Source organism: Bombina bombina, chromosome 2 (genome assembly GCF_027579735.1).
Source record: "Bombina bombina isolate aBomBom1 chromosome 2, aBomBom1.pri, whole genome shotgun sequence".
Lineage (NCBI taxonomy): Eukaryota > Metazoa > Chordata > Amphibia > Anura > Bombinatoridae > Bombina > Bombina bombina.
The window spans coordinates 490439731-490458935 of NC_069500.1; positions in this window are offsets into that span (position 1 = coordinate 490439731).

Genomic DNA, 19205 nt, shown 5'->3' on the forward strand with positions numbered 1-19205 from the left:
GCAGCGAGGTCCGGTCGGCAGATTAGGGGTTAATACTTGAAGTTAGGTGTCGGTGATGTTAGGGAGGGCAGATTAGGGGTTAATACTATTTATTATAGGGTTATTGAGGCGGGAGTGAGGAGGATTAGGGGTTAATAACTTTATTATAGTATCGGTGAGGTCCGGTCGGCAGATTAGGGGTTAATAATTGTAGGTATGTGGCGGCGACGTTGGGGGCAGCAGATTAGGGGTTAATAAATATTATGTAGGTGTCGGCGGTGTTAGGGGCAGCAGATTAGGGATACATAGGGATAACGTAGGTTGCGGCGGTGTGCGGTCGGCAGATTAGGGGTTAAAAAAAATTATTAGATTGGTGGCGATGTGGGGGGGCCTCGGTTTAGGGGTACATAGGTAGTTTATGGGTGTTAGTATACTTTAGAGCACAGTAGTTAAGAGCTTTATGAACCGGCGTTAGCCCAGAAAGCTCTTAACTCCTGGCTTTTTGCTGTGGCTGGAGTTTTGTCGTTAGATTTCTAACGCTCACTTCAGCCAAGACTCTAAATACCGGCGTTAGAAAGATCCCATTGAAAAGATAGGATACGCAAATGGCATAGGGGGATCTGCGGTATTGTAAAGTCGTGGCTGCAAAGTGGGCGTTAGACCCTTTCCTGACTGACTCTAAATACCAGCGGTAGCCCAAAACCAGCGTTAGGAGCCCCTAACCCTGGTTTTGACGGCTAACGCTAAACTCTAAATCTAGAGTATAATACAATCAGTAATTTCCATGACAGTAAAATGGCATACATACTGGCAGTTGATTATGGTGGACTATAAAATACAATACTACAGACTGCTGTTCAATTAGTACCTTATGTGTAACACAGAACATATCAACTCGAACCCTCGTTTTACCACCTCCTTAAAACAAATGAGATTGTAAAAGTTAACTTTTAATCAGCTGTAGTGTCAATAAAGCTTTTGTTATATTTCTAATAAAGGTTAAATTTTTGTCTAGATTCATAAATTCTAATCGTCCCATATTTAAAATAAGTGTAATAAGTGATTAAGCTATGCTGGTTTGATTACATGTGTTTATATAATGCTTTATTATATATTTATTTACCCTCACCTAGATTACGAGTTTTGCGTTACGGTTTTAACACTGAAAAAATGGGCATTTCAGCGTAAAAACCGTAACGCAGCTATTACGAGTCTTGTCGGTATAGCTATACCACAAGCATTTTAGCCTGTAACGCAATGCCAATCCCGCACGATTCGTTCCGCTATCTGACCCAGTAGTTATGAGTTTTGCACAACAAAAATGTTACACAAAACTCATAACTAAAATGTTACAAAGTACACAAACACCCATAAACTACCTATTAACACCTATTCCGCCGCCCGCCCGCCCGCCCGCATAGCAAACACTATAATAAAGTTATTAACCCCTAATCTGCCGCTCCCGACATCGCCGCTACTAATAAAAGTTATTAACCCCTATTCTGCCAGTCCTTGACATCGGCTCCACTAAATAAAGTTATTAACCCCTAAGCCTAAGCCTCCCACATGACAGCCACTAAATAAATCTATTAGCCCCTAAACCGCCAGCCCCCTACATCGCAAAAAACTAAATTAAACTATTAATCCCTAAACCTAACAACACCCTAACTTTAAATTAAAATTACAATATCCCTATCTTAAAATAAATAAAAACTTACCTGTGAAATTAAAAAAACCTAAGTTTAAACGAACAACTATTATACTAAAATTAAAAAACTACCAATTAAATAAACTAAATTACACATTAAAAAAAAACTAACACTACTAAAAAAATTTAAATCTAAAATTCAAAAAAATGACAAACACTAAATTACAAAAAATAATAAACAAAATTATCCAAGTAGTAGTAGTGTTAGTTTTTTTTTAATGTGTAATTTAGTTTTTTTAATTGGTAGTTATTTTAATTTTAGTATAATAGTTATGTTAGGTTGTTAGTTTAAACTTAGGTTTTTTTAATTTCACAGGTAAATTTTTATTTATTTTAAGATAGCAATATTGTAATTTCAATATAAAGTAAGGGGTGATAGGTTTAGGGGTAATAGTTTAATTTAGTTTTTTGCGATGTGGGGGGCTGGCAGTTTATTTAGTGGCGGTGATATGGGGGGCCAGAGGTTTAGGGGTTAATAACTTTATTTAGTGTCGGCGGTGTCGGGGAGTAGTGGAATAGGGGTTAATAGCTTTATTATAGTGTCGGCAATGTTGGGGTGCGGGAGAATAGGTGTTAATAACTTTATTATAGTGGCGGTGATGTGGGGACCGGCAGATTAGGGGTTAATAACATTATTTAGGTGTCAGCGATGTTGGGGGCGGCAGATTAGGGGTATTTAGACTTGGGGGCCTATCTATCAAGCTCCGAATGGAGCTTGAGGCTCGCCAGGAACAGTAGCTATGAAGCAGTGGTCTAAAGGCCGCTGCTCTATAACCCTATCCGCCTGCTCTGATGAGGCGGACAGACATTGCCGGAATTCAACCCGATCGAGTAAGATCGGGTTGATTGACACCTCACTGCTGGCGGCCGATTGACTGCGAGTCTGCAGGGGGCGGCGTTGCACCAGCAGCTCTTGTGAGCAGCTCTCCGCATTCAGTGATGTCTGTCGGACCTTATCCGCACTGTCGGATCAGGTCTGACAGACATTTGATAATTCGGCCTCTTGGGGTTTAAGTTGGGGTGTTAGGTTAAAACTTAACTTTTTTTTCCCCATAGACATCAATGGGATTGCGTTACGGCGATTGCCATTCCACGCTTCAGGTGTTATTTTTTTCTAACACTTTCTCCCCATTGATGTCTATGGGGAAAGCGTGCATGAACACGTCAAAGCAGCCCTTGGATTTTGTGTGGTATGGAGCTCATCACCACCATATCGCACGTACAAAGAGGCTTTTTAAAAACTTGTAATGGCAGCACTATGGAGGGTGAAATAACGCAACTTTTGTTGCGTTCGTTTTGCACCCTCTATAGCGCAAAACTTGTAATCTAGGTGCCAATTACTTATTTTTAGAAACAAACAAACATAAAGCTACTGACATGCCACATGCTTTAGATAGCTAGGTCCTAACTGACTATACTACACACCTATGAATGTGATCATAGACAAAATATAATCGTTCAACTTGGGTTTTATATAGATATTATATATATTTTTTTTTTGCTTTGGTTTCGCTTTCACAGAATTTCCGTTCAATCATATTGTGGTTAGGTGTTTTACTATCAAAGGATTTCTTTTATTTGTGGCATTTTATTTGCAGGAGATATATTTTCTCAGTTCTCTTTCTGTTAGGACTTTTTCCCTTTTCTAACCACCCTGGTGCTTACTCCTATGTCGTTTTTTTCTTCTTTTGTCTGTTATGAGTTATGAGCAGGATATATCTTGGGGGTTTTTTTTGTTGAACATCTTATCTGATCAATGTAATTTCTCTGGAATGTACACTTAGTGACCACACCATTAGGTACATCTGCAAAAAGACAAGCTGTCATTCTTGCTGCAGCAACTTAAAGGGGCATTATTATTAGTCCAATAAATAAAACTGCAAGCTTAATAAAGGTGTATAACTCCTGCTATGTTATTTTCTTTCATGTAATTGGCAAGAGTCCATGAGCTAGTGATGTATGGGATATACAATCCTTCCAGGAGGGGCAAAGTTTCCTAAACCTCAAAATGCCTATAAATACACCCCTCACCACACCCACAAGTCAGTTTTACAAACGTTGCCTCCTATAGAGGTGGTGAAGTAAGTTTGTGCTTGATTTTTATGATTTCCATTTAGAGTACAGTGTTTGTCAGAGGGATGAGAAGAGAGTATTACCTATTTGATTTTATGGTTTCCCTTGTGGGAAATCTTTATAAGGGTTCTCTATTATCGGTCATTGGGATTCATCTCCCACCTCCCTTTTCAGATCGACTATATACTCTTATATACCATTACCTCTGCTGACAGTTTTCAGTACTGGTTTGGCTATCTGCTATATGTGGATGGGTGTCTTTCGGTAAGTATATATCATTATTTAAGACACTCTCAGCTATGGTTTGGCGCTTTATGTAAAATAAGGCTCGCAAGGGTGCAAAATGCTGTTATTTATTGAGTAATTCATGGTGCAATAAATTTTTTGGGCTCGAATGTGCGTCTCTAATGATGCAAGTTCGTAATTTCCTGGGTCTTAGTTGACGCTAGGTTGTTTGGGGCAAAATTGTGTTTGTTATGATGCAAGTTGCGTCATTTCCGGATGTTGTTGGCGCCAAAAAATTTCTCAACTTCCTTTTGCATCGTGCATCATACTTGGCGCCAAAAAAAATTAGTTTTATTTTACCCCACTTCCTATATGCTCCTTGCCTTCTTTATGCTCAGAGGGCTATGCTATTTGCTTATTTTTGCCAATTTTAGCATTTACATTTTTTCCTATTACTGAAATTGCTATATGTGGAAATAAGATATTTCTGTTTAAATGTTTTTTTTTTCTTTTTTACATTTTACAATATGTCTCAATCTGATCCTGTCTGAGAAGCTGCTGTAGGAACCATGCTGCCTGAACACAGTTCTACCAAAGCTAAGTGTATCTGTTGTAAGCTAGTGAAGATTATATCTCCAGCTGTAGTATGTAACAGTTGTCATGATAAGCTTTTGCATGCAGAAAAGGTTTCTATCAGTGCTGGTACAGTATCTGTTGTTCCTTCAACATCTAAAATACATGATATCCCTGTTGATATGAAAAATTATATTGCTGATGGCTATGGCTGCTATACAGCCTTCAAATAAATGTAAAAGGTCTTTTAAAACTTGTCATAATACTGATGAAATGTGTAATGACCGGCAACATACTGATATATCAGAAGATCCTACTTCAGACATTGACACGGATAAATCATCTTATCTTTTTAAGATTGAGTATATTCATTCTTTGTTAAAAGAAGTGTTGATAACTTTGGATATTGAGGAGTCTGGTCCTTTTGATATTAAATCCAGTGAACGTTTAAATTCTGTCTCTAAACCTCCTGTGACTACTCCTGGGGTTTTTCCTGTTCCTGATGCTATTTCTGATGTGATTGCTAAGGAATGGTCTAAGCCTGGTACTTCTTTTGTTCCTTCTTCAAGGTTTAAAAAGTTGTATCCTTTCCCAGTGGCTAAATTAGAGTTTTGGGAAAAAGTCCCTAAGGTTGATGGGGCTATTTCTACTCTTGCTAAACATACTACTATTCCTTTGGAAGATAGTACTTCTTTTAAGGATCCTTTAGGTAGGAAGATTAAATCTTATCTAAGGAAAGCTTATTTGCATTCTGGCTATATTCTCAGACCTGCCATTTCTATGGCTGATGTTGTGGTTGCATCAACTTTTTGGTTGGATAGCTTAGCACAACGGGAAAAAGACTCTGATTTGCATAGCATTGTTCGTTTCCTTCAACATGCTAATCATTTTATCTGTGATGCTATTTTTGATATCATCAAGATTAATGTTAAATCTATGTCTTTGGCCATTGTAGCTAGAAGAGCTTTATGGCTCAAATCATGGAATGCTGACATTGTATCTAAATCTAGGTTACTATCTCTATCATTCCAGGGTAATAATTTGTTTGGTTCCCAGTTGGATTCTATCATTTCTACTATAACTGGGGGGGGAGGGAGTTTTTTTGCCTCAAGATAAAAAGTCTAAGGACAAATCTAAAGCTTCTAATTGGTTTCGTTCCTTTTGTCAGAATAGAGAACAGAAAACCACTCCTTCCTCTAAAGACTCTGGCTCCAATTGGAAGCCATCCTCAAGTTGGAATATATCAAACCCTTATAAGAAACCAAAGCCAGCCCCCAAGATTGCATGAAGGTGCAGCCCTCAATCCAGTTCTGCTGGTGGGGGGTAGATTGAAAATTATTTCAAGACGTTTGGGTAGGTTCCATTCAGAATCATTGGATTCAGAATATTGTCTCTCAGGGGTATTGAATAGGTTTCAGAATAAGACCTCCTGTGAGAAGATTTTTTCTCTCTCATGTTCCAACAAATCCTGTGAAAGCTCAGGCTTTTCTGAAGTGTGTTTCAGATCTAGAGCTTTCAGGAGTAATTGTACCAGTTCCAATTCTGGAACAGGGTGTGGTTTTTTATTCAAATGTATTCATTGTCCCGAAGAAGGAAAATTCTTTCAGACCAGTTCTGGATCTAAAGTTTTTGAATCAATTTGTAAGGGTCCCAACTTTCAATATGGTGACTATAACGACTATTCTGCCTTTTGTTCAGCAAGGTCATTACATGTCCTCAATAGACTTACAGGATGCGTATCTTCACATTCCGATTCATCCAGACCACTATCGGTTTCTGAGATTCTCTTTTCTAGACAAGCATTACCAATTTGTTGCTTTTCCATTTGGCCTAGCAACAGCTCCAAGAATCTTTTCCAAAGTTCTCGGTGCCCTTCTATCTGTAATCAGAGAGCAAGGTATTGCGGTGTTTCCTTATTTGGACGATATCTTGGTACTGGCTCAATCTTTTCTATCTGTAATCAGAGAGCAAGGTATTGCGGTGTTTCCTTATTTGGGCGATATCTTGGTACTGGCTCAATCTTTTCATTTAGCAGAATCTCACACGAATCAACTTGTGTTGTTTCTTCAAAGACATGGTTGGAGGATCAATTTACCAAAGAGTTCCTTGTTTCCTCAGACAAGTGTCACCTTTTTAGGTTTCCAGATAGATTTAGTGTCCATGACTCTGTCTGTAACAAACAAGAGACAAAATTGGTTTCTTCCTGTAAAAACCTTCAGTCTCAATCATTCCCTTTAGTGGCTATGTGCATGGAAGTTTTAGGTCTCATGACGGCAGCATCGGACGCAATCCCCTTTGCTCGTTTTCATATGAGTCTTCTGCAGCTTTGCATGCTAAATCAATGGTGCAGGGATTATACTCGGATATCACAGTTGATATAATTAAATCCCAACATTCAACTCTCTCTGTCCTGGTGGTTGTACCATCATTGGATTCTTCAATGGGCCTCTTTTGTTCATCCTTCCTGTACTGTGATTTCAACTGATGCAAGTCTCACAGGTTGGGGGGTCTCTGACAGCACAAGGAGTTTGGAATCCTCAAGAGGTGAGGTTACCAATCAATATTTTAGAACTCTGTGCTATTTTCAGGGCTCTTCAAGCTTGGCCTCTATTAAAGAGAGAATCATTCATTCATTTTCAGACAGACAATATCACAACTGTGGCATATGTCAATCATCAAGGGGGGACAGTATCTCGGATACTTTCTTGGGTGGAATTTAACTCCTGTCCAATTTCTGCAATACATATCCAAGGTGTAGACAATTGGGAAGTGGATTATCTCAGTCATCAGTCTTTACATCCAGGGGAGTGGTCTCTTCATCCAGATGTATTTTGTCAGATTGTACAGATGTGGTGTCTCCACAAAATAGATCTAAAAGGCTTCTCATCTAAACAAGAAGCTTCACAGGTACCTTTCCAGGTCCAGGGATCCTCAGGCGCAGATGGTTAATGCGTTAGCAGTTCCTTGATTTTACCAACTTGCTTACATTTTTCCGTCTCTAGTTCTTCTTCCAAGGGTGATCTCCAAGATCATATTGGAACAATCGCATGTGTTTCTGATAGCACCAGCATGGCGTCACAGGTTTTGGTATGTGGCTCTTGTCCGGATGTCCAGTTGCCAACCTTGGCCACTTCCTTTAAGGCCAGACCTTCTGTCTCAAGGGCCGTTTTTCCATCAGGATCTCAAATCACTAAATTTGAATGTATGGAAATTGAACGCTTAGTACTTAGTCATACAGGTTTCTCTGACTCAGTGATTAATACTATGCTACAGTCTCGTAAGTCTGTTTCAAGGAAGATTTATTATCGGGTTTGGAAAACCTATATTTTATGGTGTTTTTCTCATAAATTCTCTTGGCATTCTTTCAGGATTCCTAGAATTTTACAGTTTCTTCAGAATGGTTTGGATAAAGGTTTTCTGTCTCATAGAAAGATTTCTAAACTTCCTGATATTCACTGTTTTGTTCAGACTTTTGTTCATATCAAGCCTGTTGTTAAATCAATCTCTCCTCCTTGGAGTCTTAATTTGATTTTGAAGGCTTTGCAGGATCTTCCTTTTGAGCTTATGCATTCTTTGGATATTAAACTACTTTCTTGAAAAGTGTTGTTTCTTTTGTCTATCTCTTCAGCTAGGAGAGTTTCTGAATTGTCTGCTCTTGTGAGTCTCTTTTTCTGATTTTTCATCAGGATAAGGCTGTTTTGCGGACTTCGCTTAAATTTCTTCCTAAGCATGTGAATTCTAACAACATTAGTAGGGAAATTGTTGTTCTTTCCTTGTGTCCTAATCACAAGAAAACTTTTGAAAGATCTTTACATTCTTTGGATGTGGTAAGGGCTTTGAAATACTATGTTGAGGCTACTAAGGATTTCAGGAAGACTTCTAGTCTATTTGTTGTCTTTTCTGGTTCTAGGAAAGGTCAGAAAGACTCTGCCATTTCTTTGGCATCTTGGTTAAAGCTTTTGATTCACAAGGCTTATTTGGAGGCGGCACAGTCTCCGCCTCAGAGAATTACAGCTCATTCTACTAGATCAGTCGCCACTTCTTGGGCTTTTAAAAATTAAGCTTGGGTTGATCAGATTTGCAAAGCAGCAACTTGGTCTTCTTTGCATACATTTACTAAATTTTACCATTTTTATGTATTTGAAGCAGTCTTTGGTAGAAAAGTTCTTCAGGCAGCTGTTTCAGTTTGATTCTTCTGCTTATGATTTAAGTTTTTTTCCTGAAATTTATGTGAAATTTACGAGAAAGACTTATTTTTTTGTGGATTTAATTTTTTCAGCTGAAATAGCTGAGTAGTTTTTATTTTATCCCTCCCTTTCTAGTGACTCTTCTGTGGTCTTTCACATCTTGGGTATTTATATCCCATAAGTCACTAGCTCATGGACTCTTGCCAATTGCATGAAAGAAAACATAATTTATGTAAGAACTTACCTGATAAATTAATTTCTTTCATATTGGCAAGAGTCCATGAGGCCCACCCTTTTTTTGGTGGTTATGATTTTTGTATAAAAGCTCAATTTTATTTACAGTTCCTCTTTTTGTATGCTTTTTTACTCCTTATTTTATCACCCCACTACTTGGCTATTTGTTAAACTGAATTGTGGGTGCGGTGAGGGGTTTATTTATAGGCATTTTGAGGTTTGGGAAACTTTGCCCCTCCTGGTAGGATTGTATATCCCATACATCACTAGCTCATGGACAATGCCAATATGAAAGAAATTAATTTATCAGGTAAATTCTTACATAACTTATGTATTTTATTGGAGGGCGTAAAGGGACAGTCTACTTGAAAATTGTTATTGTTTAAAAAGATAATCCCTTTATTACCCATTCCCCAGTTTTGCATAACCAACACAGTTATATGAATACACTTTTTACCTCTGTGATTAACTTTTTTAATAAGCCTCTGCAGACTGCCCCTTATCTCCGTTCTTTTCACAGACTTGCATTTTAGCCAATCAGTGTTGGCTCGTAAATAACTCTACGGGGGTGAGCACAATGTTATCTATATAGCACATATGAACTAGCAGTATCTAACTGTGAAAAACTGTCAAACTGCACTGACTTAAGAGGCAGAGTTCAATGGCTTAGAAATCAGTTTGAGCCTACCTAGGTTTAGCTTTCAACTAAGACCAAGAGAACAATGCAAATTTGATGAAAAAAGTAAATTGGAAAATGTTTTAAAATTGCATACTCTATCTAAATCATGAAATATTAACTTTGACTTGACTGTCCCTTTGATGTTTTGCAAACACGTAAACATTGGATCTACCCTTCTTGGTATAAATACTTCATCTTAAGCTATATTAAAATGACAATGACAGCTTTCTCCAAAAACTACGAAGTATGAACATCTTCATTCCAACAGGACACCATTGTGATGAGATCAATTAGGAAGTTTCCATCATGTTTTCCTAAGGAATGTATCCAATCTAGTAAAATCTAGGCCATGAAGAAGAAATCAGGCTGTTTTGGGTCTTACCTAGTACTAGTTAAGTGTACCTAAAAAGTGTTCACTGAAATTATATTGCTGTGGTACAGGCTGGAAGCTATTGATTTATTCTTTGCACTGTGTGCTGTTGAAGGGACTCTGTACTATAAAATTTGTTTCCCCTTAATGTGTTCCAAATTACTGCTGCTGAGTATTTAATGTATGGGCAATTGTTCCTGTTTTTCTCTGTATTTAAAATATCTGTTGTCATGCCCATAACAATGGGCTGTGCCTGCAAGTAATGCATTCCTGCTAATGTTATTTATGTTAGTTATTTAAATTATAATTTTGGCTGCAGTTGTTGAATAAGCACTAGCAATTATTTCACATACACATACTCCCCCTCACACCCCCCACTGGGAGATTAATAGTAATATTGTCTTTTCTTTACATAGCATTTCTACGGAGAAAAGTTTGTTACTCATATTTTCAGTGTAAGTGGGGACACAACAGGCTTTAGCTATCTGAAAATAATGAAATACAAGCCAGCAAGTAAAATGGACCATTGGGAACACATTAAAGGGGAGAACATTTTAGAATACAGTGTCCCTTTAAATCCCAGTGACAACCAATTGGTTTTGGAATTGTATGTATAAACACATAAACAGATAATATGGTAAGCAAAACAGGTTCCAGCACTAAAGCCTGAGAATAGTTATGATATTCCCCTTTAAATGCAATCTATTAATTCAAATCTGCCAAATATCCTTAACTCAGCATTGTTACATCTTAACTATCTATGTTAATCACAATAAAAACTTTAAGAAAGAAACCTATCACATGATTTTTTTCAGAGGTTTACACATATCTTCATGGAATAAAATAATATGCAGCCAAAATGATAAAAGAGTTATGCACATGTTTCACAGTTTAAAAGTCTTATATGTTTTCAGCAAGTCCAAAATAAACTGCTAGATTGCGAGTTTTTGTCGGTAAGGCTTGCAGGGCTAACGAGCCTTTTTTTCCCACCGCTCCCTTAAGACAACACTGGTATTACAGTTTTTTTTAAACCTGGCGTTAGCCGCAAAAAGGTGAGCGTAGAGCAAAATTTAGCTCCACATCTCACCTCAATACCAGCATTGCTTAAGTCAGCGGTGAGCTGGCTAAACGTGCTCGTGCACGATTTCCCCATAGGAAACAACGGGGCTGTGCTGGCTGAAAAACAGTCTAACACCTGCAAAAAACCAGCGTACAGCTCCTAACGCAGCCCCATTGTTTCCTATGGGGAAACAAAAGTTATGTCTACACCTAACACCCTAATATGAACCCCGAGTCTAAACACCCCTAATCTTACACTTATTAACCCCTAATCTGCTGTCCCCGCTATCGCTGACACCTGCAAAATATTATTAACCCCTAATCTGCCGCTCTGGACACAGCCGCCACCTACATTATTCCTATGAACCCCTAATCTACTGCCCCCAACATCGCCGACACCTACATTATATTTATTAACCACTAATCTGCCCCCCCAACGTCGCCGCAACTATATTAAATTTATTAACCCCTAATCTTCCAACCCCCAACGTTGCCGCTACTATATTAAATTTATTAACCCTAAACCTAAGTCTAACCCTAAGTCTAACCCCCTCCAACTTAAATATAATTTAAATTAAACGAAATAAATTTACCACAATTAAATAAATGAATCCTATTTAAAACTGTAAAATAAACCCTAAGCTAGCTACAATATAACTAATAGTTACATTGTAGCTAGCTTAGGATTTATATTTATTTTACAGGCAACTTTGTATTTATTTTAACTAGGTACAATAGTTATTAAATAGTTATTAACTATTTAATAACTACCTAGCTAAAATAAGTACAAAAGTACCTGTAAAATAAATCCTAACCTAAGTTACAATTACACCTAACACTACACTATCATTAAATAAATTACCTAAACTACCTACAATTAATTACAATTAAATTAAATAAACTAAAATACGAAAAAAACACTAAATTACAAAAAAAAAAAAGACTTACAAGAATTTTAAACTAATTACACCTACTCTAATCCCCCTAATAAAATAAAAAAGCCCCCCAAAATAATAAAATTCCCTACCCTGACTTCCTGTGGGCGGACCTCAGGAGTGGAAGCAAAACTTTAGAGCTCCGCTCCTGCTATCAGTTAAAGGGCTATATTATCCCCCTTTTTCTGCCAGATCCAAGCTGAAAAGACCTTGGAGGGGCATTCCTTACTCCCCTCCCGGACATCAGAGCTGGGGTATTTCCATCGGACCCCCCCGCTGTACAGTCGCACAGGGAGCGTGAAACGGAGAGGCTCAAAATAGGAGCCGCAGGTGTAAAAGTTGCCACTAAACCTGGACAGCGCCCATAATAGTAGGAATAGCCTGGCTACCTGAATAACGGAGGCTAGAGGAGAGCGGAGATCCTGGTGAAGAGCCTGGAAAACGAAGGGCTTCATTCCGGGAGGCTACCCACGTGGCGCTGCAGCTAAAGTGACCAGGCCTGCTGTGAGAGGAGAAGGTCTGCTGGTGCAGGGGAGCGGAACACACGCGATGAGAGAACCTTAGCACCTACACATTGCTCTGTAAGTGTGACTTTAAAGACTGTTCCCCTAACATTGACAAAGCCATCTAGCATCACCCAATAGCCACATAAAAAAGCAGCAAGATTCTCTGGGCTCGCTCTGCAACCTAGTTAACGGATTGTGGCACCACAAAACCTGCATAGATTTTCCTGCTGACAGCAACATTTTAACTCCCACATTATTTTCTCACACTTTGGGGACAACACAGTGATGGAGGAGTAGAAGATGAGTTAACCCCCCCAAAAAAATACCCCCACAATTTCTTCTCAGCCTCACCTTTTCCTATATTACTATACCAGTCCCATATATTATCTAAAAGACTGTGGCCTTATTTGCATGAGGAGATATTATCGGCCTTACCAAAAACAAACGGACACCATGTCTAAACAGAGACAGCAAGAGAGAAAACTTAAGCAACAAGTAGAGGTGACGGGACCACATCCTGACTCAGCAGAGCCCTCTGACATTCCACTGCAAGACACCCACCCTATAGTTTAGCAACTTTCTGCTTTATTTTTACCAAAAATAGAACAATTGCAAACGGGTCTGGACTCGCTCACTTCTGAATTTAAGACTTTCTCGGCAAGGCTAAACAGGGTTGAGCAACGAGTGGCTGACACGGAAACACAACAGAGAGAATCTTCTGCTGGTATATTATCTCTACAGAAACAAAATAAGGCACTTCAAGAAAAACTGGACGACCTAGAAAATAGGTAGCGGAGGAACAATATCAGAGTGGTAGCTGTTCCAGAGTCGTTCCCTAGTTCTGACTTAGTAGACTTTGCTGAAAGGATTCTTCCAGAACTCTTGCACATCCCACAGTCCCAAATCCCCTGTATAGTTGAGAGGGCACACAGAGTGGGGCCTCAACAGCGCAGGGAGGAACCCCCAAGAACCTCTCCACGTCAAATTATGATAAAGTACCTCTCCTTCAAAGATAAAACTATCCTACTAAAGGCCTATAGGAAAAATCAGGGCCTTACATATGAAGAGAAGAAGCTATTTTTGTTTCAAGACTACTCGGCGGATGTCGCAAAGAAGAGGCGGGAATTTTCCCCTTATTGTAAAGATCTTCTGGAGAGGGGAGAAATGGTCTCACTGCTATACCCGGCCCACCTGAAATTACAGACTAGGAATGGGCCGAAACTATTTGACTCCCCGAAGCAATTACAGATCTTCCTTCAATCAGAAGAACAACGTCAGGCTCCCCAAAGGAGAGGGAGCCCCATGCGGAATAATGAAGATCCTTAGAAATAGGCTGCACAGAAGATTGAGTTGTCTATGGGACTTCTTCTGGGACTGTATTATCTTGTTTTGCTCTAATTTGTATCCAGACTGAGGACATTACTTAACTTCTTCTGTACTACACACAGCTGTGGTACAAGACATATAATTTTTGACAAAGTGGGGGGGGGTGATTTCTTTGTTTGTTTCTTATTTAAGCAGTTATTAAAAGCTTTATAATATAGGTTCACAGTTTGTTTTGAGCTTGTATGATATTTACAGTTATCTGCTCTACAATTAACTTCACGTAAGTTGTATATCTGTTTAATGACCTATAACATAGCTTCCATATCTCCAATGTTAAGGTTAATATTTATGCAAATGTTATTGGCTGCCTTGCTTACTGTGTTGAATTTTTGTATCATCAATAAGCTCAGGGCAGAGAGAGAAGCGGTTCTGTTGGTCCTCCCCGGGGCACTGAGTGGTGAGTACAGACATCTAATTTCACAGGTTAAAGGACCAGTCAACACAGTAGATTTGCATAATGTACAAATGCAAGATAACAAGACAATGCAATAGCACTTAGTCTGAACTTCAAATGAGTAGTAGATTTTTTTTCTGACAATTTTAAAACATGTCTTTTTCCACTCCCCCTGTACCATGTGACAGCCATCAGCCAATCACAAATGCATACACGTACCATGTGACAGCCATCAGCCATTCACAAATGCATACACACTTATTCTTGCACATGCTCAGTAGGAGCTGGTGACTCAAAAAGTTTAAATATAAAAAGACTGTGCACATTTTGTTAAAAGAAGTAAATTAGAAAGTTGTTTAAAATTGCATGCTCTATCTGAATAATGAAAGTTCAATTTTGATTGAGTGTCCCTTTAATGTAAATTTTCACTCTGACATTCCTGCTGATACATATTCCCAGGGCTACATCCCACACCCCCAAAACACCTCAAAGAACAAGTTAACACCAAGGTACAACCTCATCATGAGTCTCATGGTTATTTCCTGGAATGTGGGAGGCATAACTTCTCCCATTAAGCGCAAATCCATCCTGAAATACCTTAAATCTAAGAGGGCAGATATTGCTATCCTGGAGGAAACCCACCTCAAACCTGCTGAACATCTCAAACTAAAACAGGGATGGGTGGGGGAGGTGATATTTACTCACTATGAGGCGAGCAGGGCGAGGGGGGTAGCTTTTCTGTTTAGGAAAAACCTTAATTACCAAATTATCCACACAGTGTTAGACCCAGAGGGAAGATATGTCTTACTTAAAGTCAAGGTGGAAGGAACCCCACTGATCCTGGGAGGGGTGTATGGCCCCCATGAACATAAATCTGAGTTTTGGAGCTCTTTGAGAGTTAAGCTTCTTCGTCTAGAGGGGGCTCCTCTTATTATAGGGGGAGACTTTAATATAGCGCCAAAGGTCCCAGCAGACAGATACAGTAACTCTACCCCATATCATGCATATAGAAACCCATACAAAAACTCAAAAAGGGACTCCCTAATATTCTCCAGATTTGCTGCGGGCCTTTCACTGGTAGACATCAGGAGACAGAGAAACCCAGAAGCCAGAGATTTTACATGCACTACGCTTGCTAAAGACACACTTTCCCGAATAGACCTGTTTCTGGTGTTGGCCGATTTACATTCTAGAATTCAAGATACTAAAATAGAGGCCCCGTTGCTATCGGACCATGCCCCAATTCTCTTAAAGCTAAGGGTAGGACAGATGAACAGCTCCCCAGGGACATGGTCATTCACAAAATATCTATACCGGGATACCAATTTTAAAAATCACATAGTTGGGGAGTGGCTGACATTTAAAACCACAAATCAGCAACATAGGGGGAACCCAATCCTTTTCTGGGAAACATGTAAGGCAGTTCTTAGAGGAGCTACAATGTCATATGTCTCAGGAATCAAGAGACAGAGGAAACTTAAAGAGGAACTAATCCTTAAACAACTCCTTAACGCAAGGAATAAATACCTTAGGAATCCCTCAGAGCCAAATAGAACCAAATACAAAGAAATCAAATCTACACGGGACACAATACTAACACAAAATGCAGCGAGGGATCATTTTAGCCATGCAAGATTTTACCATTATGGTAACAAGACTGGGCGACTACTAGCCAGACTAACAAAACTGACAAAACCAGCAACCCCCATATCAGCTATTAGACAGGGACTGGTAATTCTCACATCCAAAGAGGGAATCCAGGAAGCTTTTAGGGACTACTACACTAAACTGTAAAAAGGACAGGAGATACTTGACTCGGACAGGGAGACTTTTTGGTCCTCACTGGAACTCCCAACATTGACCGAATCACAACTGAATTCACTTAATACCCCAATTGTTGCTCAAGAAATAATAAAAACTATTGGGAGGGCCCCTCTTGAAAAAACGCCTGGCCCAGATGGCTTGTCATCTGAGTTTTACAAGATCTTTGTGGGCGAAATCACAGAGATACTAACTGACCTCTTCAACGGTATCTTGACAGGCGAGACCATTCTATCATCAAGATTCACTGAGGCAAATGTCTGCCTGATCCCGAAACCCGATAGGGATCCCCTTGACACGGAATCCTATCGTCCCATTTCATTGATGAATGTGGACTATAAACTTTTTACCAAAATTATGGCAGACAGGCTGGCAGTTATCCTTCCTGATATTGTCCACCCTGACCAAACCGGTTTCGTAAAGGGAAGATCCGCAGTTACCAACCTTCGCACTCTACAATATGTGTTGACACACTATTGGAACGAGGTGATATTTACTCACTATGAGGCGAGCAGGGCGAGGGGGGTAGCTTTTCTGTTTAGGAAAAACCTTAATTACCAAATTATCCACACAGTGTTAGACCCAGAGGGAAGATATGTCTTGCTTAAAGTCAAGGTGGAAGGAACCCCACTGATCCTGGGAGGGGTGTATGGCCCCCATGAACATAAATCTGAGTTTTGGAGCTCTTTGAGAGTTAAGCTTCTTCGTCTAGAGGGGGCTCCTCTTATTATAGGGGGAGACTTTAATATAGCGCCAAAGGTCCCAGCAGACAGATACAGTAACTCTACCCCATCTCATGCATATAGAAACCCATACAAAAACTCAAAAAGGGACTCCCTAATATTCTCCAGATTTGCTGCGGGCCTTTCACTGGTAGACATCAGGAGACAGAGAAACCCAGAAGCCAGAGATTTTACATGCACTACGCTTGCTAAAGACACACTTTCCCGAATAGACCTGTTTCTGGTGTCGGCTGATTTACATTCTAGAATTCAAGATACTAAAATAGAGGCCCCGTTGCTATCGGACCATGCCCCAATTCTCTTAAAGCTAAGGGTAGGACAGATGAACAGCTCCCCAGGGACATGGTCATTCACAAAATATCTATACCAGGATACCAATTTTAAAAATCACATAGTTGGGGAGTGGCTGACATTTAAAACCACAAATCAGCAACATAGGGGGAACCCAATCCTTTTCTGGGAAACATGTAAGGCAGTTCTTAGAGGAGCTACAATGTCATATGTCTCAGGAATCAAGAGACAGAGGAAACTTAAAGAGGAACTAATCCTTAAACAACTCCTTAACACAAGGAATAAATACCTTAGGAATCCCTCAGAGCCAAATAGAAACAAATACAAAGAAATCAAATCTACACGGGACACAATACTAACACAAAATGCAGCGAGGGATCATTTTAGCCATGCAAGATTTTACCATTATGGTAACAAGACTGGGCGACTACTAGCCAGACTAACAAAACTGACAAAACCAGCAACCCCCATATCAGCTATTAGACAGGGACTGGTAATTCTCACATCCAAAGAGGGAATCCAGGAAGCTTTTAGGGACTACTACACTAAACTGTAAAAAGGACAGGAGATACTTGACTCGGACAGGGAGACTTTTTGGTCCTCACTGGAACTCCCACCATTGACCGAATCACAACTGAATTCACTTAATACCCCAATTGTTGCTCAAGAAATAATAAAAACTATTGGGAGGGCCCCTCTTGAAAAAACGCCTGGCCCAGATGGCTTGTCATCTGAGTTTTACAAGATCTTTGTGGGCGAAATCACAGAGATACTAACTGACCTCTTCAACGGTATCTTGACAGGCGAGACCATTCTATCATCAAGATTCACTGAGGCAAATGTCTGCCTGATCCCGAAACCCGATAGGGATCCCCTTGACACGGAATCCTATCGTCCCATTTCATTGATGAATGTGGACTATAAACTTTTTACCAAAATTATGGCAGACAGGCTGGCAGTTATCCTTCCTGATATTGTCCACCCTGACCAAACCGGTTTCGTAAAGGGAAGATCCGCAGTTACCAACCTTCGCACTCTACAATATGTGTTGACACACTATTGGAACGATAACAACTTAGATAAAGGGAAAAATATATCGGAAGCCTGCGTTCTACTTGTAGACACAGAAAAAGCTTTCGATATGGTTCTTTGGGACCATCTCTTTTTCACCCTCACCAAATTAGGTATATATTTCTTAAGAGCCTTGAGAGCTATCTATGCCTCTCCGACAGCGTCCATAATAGTAAATAGAGTGCCCACACGACCCTTTACATTGGAGAGAGGTACGAGGCAGGGATGTCCTCTGTCGCCCCTCTTGTTCGATATAGCGCTCGAGCCCCTGGCCATTAAGATCAGGAAGGGAACGGAGGGATTGAAAATATGACGGGAAACTAAACACTTATCCCTTTTTGCAGATGATATGTTATTATATATATCAAATCCGGTAGTGAATGTCAACAAAATAATGTCTATTCTTGTTTATTTCGGGAAAATATCAGGCTATAAGGTCAACACGGATAAAACGGAACTGGTCTGGCTAACTCCACACAGAACCAAAGAGGTTACAAATTTCCACTTTAAAGTAGTACATAAAACCTTTAAGTACCTGGGCATTAAACTCTCAGTAGATCCACATCTGTGGTATGGAGCCAATTACTCTCCTCTGAAAAAAGAGGCTCAAGACATGGTGGACCATTGGGCAAAAATTCCCCTTTCGGTTTCGGGTAGAATAGGACTTTTAAAAATGATACTCTTCCCCAAAATATTATACTTCCTACAAATGATACCCTATGTCCTCAATAAAGGAGACCTAAAATTCTGGAACTCTTTGATTTTTCGCTTTATATGGGCCACTAAGAAACATAGAATTAAGAGACAAAAAATGTATGGATTGGTGGAGGCGGGAGGGCTGGCAGTCCCAAACCTTGAACTGTATGCTTGGGCTGCCCAGGCCTCACAGATAAGCAAAATTTCACGATTCCTGGGTTAGAACAACAAGCTATAGCCCCGTGGTCTCTTCAGACTCTCCCCCATTTAAAGGC